Source organism: Hemiscyllium ocellatum, chromosome 19 (genome assembly GCF_020745735.1).
Source record: "Hemiscyllium ocellatum isolate sHemOce1 chromosome 19, sHemOce1.pat.X.cur, whole genome shotgun sequence".
Taxonomy (NCBI): domain Eukaryota; kingdom Metazoa; phylum Chordata; class Chondrichthyes; order Orectolobiformes; family Hemiscylliidae; genus Hemiscyllium; species Hemiscyllium ocellatum.
Window position 1 is genome coordinate 57,219,469 of NC_083419.1, and position 6,000 is coordinate 57,225,468.

A 6,000-nucleotide genomic window follows, 5' to 3' on the forward strand; every position below is an offset into this window, starting at 1 on the left:
GATAAATTGTCTTTTGTTAAGAATCCTCTTGGAAGGAGTGTCCACAACATACAAGAGCTTCAAATTCAGATTGAAAGAGTGAAGAAGATTCATGTAAGAGAGTTCTGGTGTTGGGTGAAAGTAATTATTCAGGCCTGAGGAAGGAGTTGGCCTGAGTGCACTGAGCAAAAATATTAAAGGGCAGGTCAGTTGAAGAACTGTGTTAAATACTTAGGGAGATGTAAAATACCTCTCAATTAAAGTGTATTCCTGAGAAGAAGAGGAATTGTAAAAAGATGAAAAATTATCCGTGGTTTAACAAGGATGTCAAGGCAAAAACTGGGGCACATCATAATGCAAAAGTCGAGGCACTCTGCAGGATTGGGAGAACTTTAAACATCAGCAAAGGGTTATGACAAACAAAATCAAAAGAGGTAAGATGAACTACGAAAGGAAACTAGCCGAAAACATAGGCACTGTTACCAAAAGCTTCAAAATGTTGATAAAAAGGAAGAGAACAGTGAAAGTAAATGTTGACCCTTTAGAGGACAAACATGGCAATTCCAGCACTCGCATTTTTTTGTCTCAATATCTGCAGCTCATCTGAAAGTGTTGAGTACAATATGCAACAAAGTATTAAACATAATGCAGAAGCATTCGGAATTCAGGCTGTTCTGAGTTTGTACATCACAACTAACGCCACTATGAGGAAACTATTGTTAATGTGAGTGTTATTTACATAAACATAATTAGTCCACTTTCTACTTCCTGAGTATTATCCAGTGACGAAACTATAGAGACCAGATTTTCTGTTTCTATTCTAGTACAAGACCAGATACTGTATTATCCAGTTGCATAATCCCAAATTCCAATTCTCAATAACACTATAAATAAGATGTTTATGGGATTATGATATTATGAATAAATCTGAAATTTAGTGTAAAATGAAGAGAGTCACTTGACTTGGACTATACCTTCAATAAGGCTAGATGGTTTGGTTGTTGATGATTAAAGTCTAGGGGCAGATGAGGTGAAGTTGTTTGGGGTCAGGGGGGAAGTGGGAATGTTGGTAGGAGGGTCAGAGAAGATGCAAGGTCCTCTCACCTGTAAGCAATGACCAGAGCAGTTCTGCTGTTGGTCGGATGGACCACTTGCTTCCAATTCTCAGGAAGATATTTAGGAATAAGAACAAAATACTGTGGATGCTGGAAATCTGAAATAAAAACAGAAAGTACTGGAGAAGCTCAGCAGCTTTGGTTGCATGTGTGGAGAAAGAAAAAGTCTTGACATTTTGAGTCCAATACGACTCCTCTTAGGAACAATTCTTTAGATATTAGAAATGTCAGGTTTTGTAAATGCTTCAACTTAAATCTGTCTGTTTAATTCCATGATAGAATGAAGTTAGGTGTGTGGTCTAGAGGAGGGCTAATTAGCATTTAGGAGCTTGAATAAGAATTTCATAGAACATAGAACATTACAGCATTGTACAGGCCCTTTGATATTGTGCCAACCTGTGAAACCAATCTAAATCCTATCTATCCTACACTATTCCATTTTCATCCATATGTTTATCCAATGACCATTTAAATGCCCTTAAAGTTGGCAAGTCTACTACTGTTGCAGGCAGTGCGTTCCATGCCCCTACTACTCTCTGAGTAAAGAATCTACCTCTGACATCTGTCCTATATCTATCACCCTTCAATTTAAAGCTATGTTCTCTCATGTTAGCCATCACCATCCGAGGAAAACGGATCTCACTGTCCACCCAATCTAACCCTCTGATTATCTTATATGTCTCAATTAAGTCACCTCTCAACAAGGGCGGCATGGTGGCACAGCAGTTAGCACTGCTGCCTCACAGCGCCTGAGACCCGGGTTCAATTCCCGACTCAGGCGACTGACTGTGTGGAGTTTGCACGTTCTCCCCGTGTCTGCGTGGGTTTCCTCCGGGTGCTCCAGTTTCCTCCCACAGTCCAAAGATGTGCGGGTCAGGTGAATTGGCCACGCTAAATTGCCCGTAGTGTTAGGTAAGGGGTAAATGTAGGGGTATGGGTGGGTTGTGCTTCGGCGGGTCAGTGTGGACTTGTTGGGCCGAAGGGTCTGTTTCCACACTGTAAGTAATCTAATCTAAAAAAATGTTCTCTAACAAAAACAGCCTCAAGTCCCTCAACCTTTCCTCATAAGACCTTCCCTCCATACCAGGCAACATCCTAGTAAATCTCCTCTGAACCTTTTCCAAACCTTCCAATAATGCAGGGACCAGAACTGTACACAATACTCCAAGTGCAGCAGCACCGGGGTTTTTTTACAGCTGCAGCATGACCTTGTGGCTCTGAAACTCAATCTCTCTAACAATAAAAACTAACACATCGTATGCCTTCTTAACAACCTTATCAACCTGGGTGACAACGTTCAGGGATCTCAGTACATCGACATCAAGATCTTTCTGCTCAGCTACACTACCAAGAATCTTACCATGAGTCCAGCACTCTTTATTCCTTTTTAGAAAGAGCAACAGGAATCCACAAGAAACATTTCAGGAAGAGATCGGCTGAGGGAGGGTGGTTTCTTTTCTGTTCTAAAGAGAATAACCCCAGTTTTTCAACTGTTTCCATGTCACTAACATCCTTCATCCTTTTCCCATTCCAGTCAATCTCCTCAGCTTCTACCGATGGCTTTGACAGCTTGGCTCAAATGTGCTTCCTAGAATTTACCACAGTATTCCAGTTGTTTGGTATAACTTTCTTGCGGTGTACTTTTTCTACTCGTTACCAGCTCCCTCAACTTGTCCTCCTAATTTCAAGATTTGTTAACCTCTCCAAGTCTGTCGGTTCCCAAACTCCTTTTAAAATAGTATTTTTATACAACTCCACCTCATCTCACTGTTCCAATCAAAATGGATCACTTTGCACTTCACCAACTTTAGTTTGCCATGTGTCAGCCCATTCCACCAATCTGCAGCTGTTTCCTGAAACCTTCACTGTCCTCACCATTTAGTAATTGTTGAGTTTACGAGTTTTGAGTTTGATTGACATGCAAACTTTAAAATTATGCCCTGCATGACCGAGGTTGTTAGCCTGTACCAAGGAACATTGGACCCAATATGAAACCTTAGTTTGAAAAATAATTGTTTACATCTACATCCTGCTTTTTGTTCCTAATGCAATTTTGTACTCCGCAGAACTCAATTTTGCTGACATGCCTGTTGTGTGGTATTTCATCAAACACACAACATTAACTGCACAACTCTTATCAACCTTCTCTTTTACTTCATCAAAGAACCCTTGTCAGTCAAATTCTATTTACATTTAACAAAGCCTTGTTGATTCATATGTTTACAAGTAGCAATTTACTTTGTGCCTAAGTTGCACATATAAAGTTCCTCTTCACCAATGATTGGCTGATTGGTGGTAATTGTTTTAATCCTTCTTCCTTTTTTTTGAACATGAGTGTTAGTGGGCGGCACGGTGGCACGGTGGCACAGTGGTTAGCACTGCTGCCTCACAGCGCCTGAGACCCAGGTTCAATTCCCGCCTCAGGCGACTGACTGTGTGGAGTTTGCACGTTCTCCCCGTGTCTGAATGGGTTTCCTCCGGGTGCTCCGGTTTCCTCCCACAGTCCAAAGATGTGCTAAATTGCCCGTAGTGTTAGGTAAGGGGTAGAATGTAGGGGTATGGGTGGGTTGTGGGTCGGTGTGGACTTGTTGGGCCAAAGGGCCTGTTTCCACACTGTAAGTAATCTGATCTAATTCAAATCTAATACAAATGTAACATTTCATAGTCTCCTGATGTCATTCCCATATTTAAAGAGAATTAGAAGGCTGTAGACATAATCTTTCATAATTTCTATTCCTACTTAGCAACCAAGAATGCATTCCATCGATAGTGGGTAACTATTCCACCTTCAATACTGTCAACGGTCGAATTACCTCCTCCACCTAATATTATATAATTGACTTCTGTTGCTTGGTTTTGGGAGGAGTTTCATTACGAGCTCACTGGTTAAAGGTAGATTAGCCACTAGGTAAGCAAACTTTTTACCCCTTATTTTATGGATTTATGGAAACATTTTCTTCAACATGTTTCTCATGACAAGCTTCAACTGGAGGTTGGCTTACTGTGGTCAACAATAAATTCTATGTTATTACACAAGTGGGGATAGAAGATATGTGGAAAATCTAAACTGACCGCCGATGTTGGTAATCTGGAATCAAAGCAGAAAATGCAGAGATAGTTCAGTGATTCTAGCAAACTTCATGGAGGGAGAAAAACTCAAGTTCAAGACCATGATGTTCAACCAGCAGTGGTGTCATACGAGGAAGGCATTGCAAGTGGGATTTGAAAATCCCATTTCCATTAGGTTAGCACACAGCAACAAAAACTTCCAGCTCGGCGAACAGAACCATAACAACGAGCACCCGAGCTATAAATCTTCGCAGAAACCTTGAACACAGCTCAGTTTTAAAGGTTCCTGATGAAGGGCTTTTGCCTAAAACGTCGATTTCACTGCACTTTGGATGCTGCCTGAACTGCTGTGCTCTTCCAGCACCACTGATCCAGAATCTGGTTTTCAGCATCTGCAGTCATTGTTTTTACCATTGTTAACACTACTATCATAGGGCAAGCCAGACAGAGAACAGCCAGGGAATTCCTAGAGGCATGGCATTCATCCACAAACTCCATCAACAAACACATCGACCTGGACCCAATATACCAACCACTACAGCGGACAGCTGAAACTGACACCCGGAAGCGGCAAGGACAGACCACTATAAATACTGGAAGAAACATCAAAGAAGCGCTTTGCAGGAGGCTCCAGAGCACTGATGATGTCGCCTAGCCGGGGACGAAACGTTTGCAACAAAAGCTCGGCGAACAGAACCACAACAACGAGCACCCGAGCTACAAATCTTTGCACAAACCTTGTTTTTACCTCAGTTTTAAAGGGTTCAATGGAACTCCCAACAAGTCCAACTTAGCCACCTGCATATGCAGAGGTCAGCTCTGTTTTTAAAGGAATGCAATTAATGGCCCCTTAATCTCTTGGAGCAGAGGCTGAAGCCTTGCCGCCCATGGAGGAGGGTGACAGGAGACTTTTCAAAGCTGAAATCACCAAATGGACATACCCTGGGGCACATTAGAGCACAGTTCTGTAGAAGTGATGTCCATATTACAGAGGAGGGGGTGCTGGATGTCTTGAAATGCATAAAAGTGGATTAAACCCCATGACCTGATCAGGCATCACCTAGAACTCTGTGGGAAGCTAGAGAAATGATTACTGGGCCCTTTGCTGAGACATTTGTATCATCGATAGTCACAGGTGAGGTGCCGGAAGACTGGAGGTTGGCTAACGTGGTGCCACCATTTTAGAAAGTTGTTAAGGAAAGGCCTGGGAACTATAGACCAGTGAGCCTGACAGTGGTGAGCAAGTTGTTGGAGGGAATCCTGAGGGACAGGATTTACACATATTTGGAAAGGCAAGGACAGATTAGGGATCATCAGCATGGCTTTGTGCGTGGGAAATCACATCTCAGAAGCTTGATTGAGATTTTTGAAGAAGTAACAAAGAGGATTGATGAGGGCAGAGCGGTAGAGTGATCTATATGGACTTCCATACGGTGTTCGACAAGGTTCTTCATGGGAAACTAGTTAGCAAGATTAGATCACATGGAATACAGGGAGAACTAGCCATTTGAATACAGAACTGACTTGAAGGTAGAAGACAGAGGGGAGTGGTGAAGGGTTGTTTTTCAGACTGGGCCCTGTGACCAGTGGTGTGCCACAAGGATCGGTGCTGGGTCCACTACTTTTCATCATTAAATAAATGATTTGGATGTGAACATAGGAGGCATAGTTAGTACATTTGCAGATGACACTAAAATTGGAGGTGTAGTGGACAGTGAAGAAGGTTACCTTGGATTCCAATGGGATCTTAACCAGATGGGCCAATGGGCTGAGGAGTGGCAAATCGAATTTAATTTAGATAAATGCGAGGTGCTGCACTTTGGAAAGGCAGGTCAGA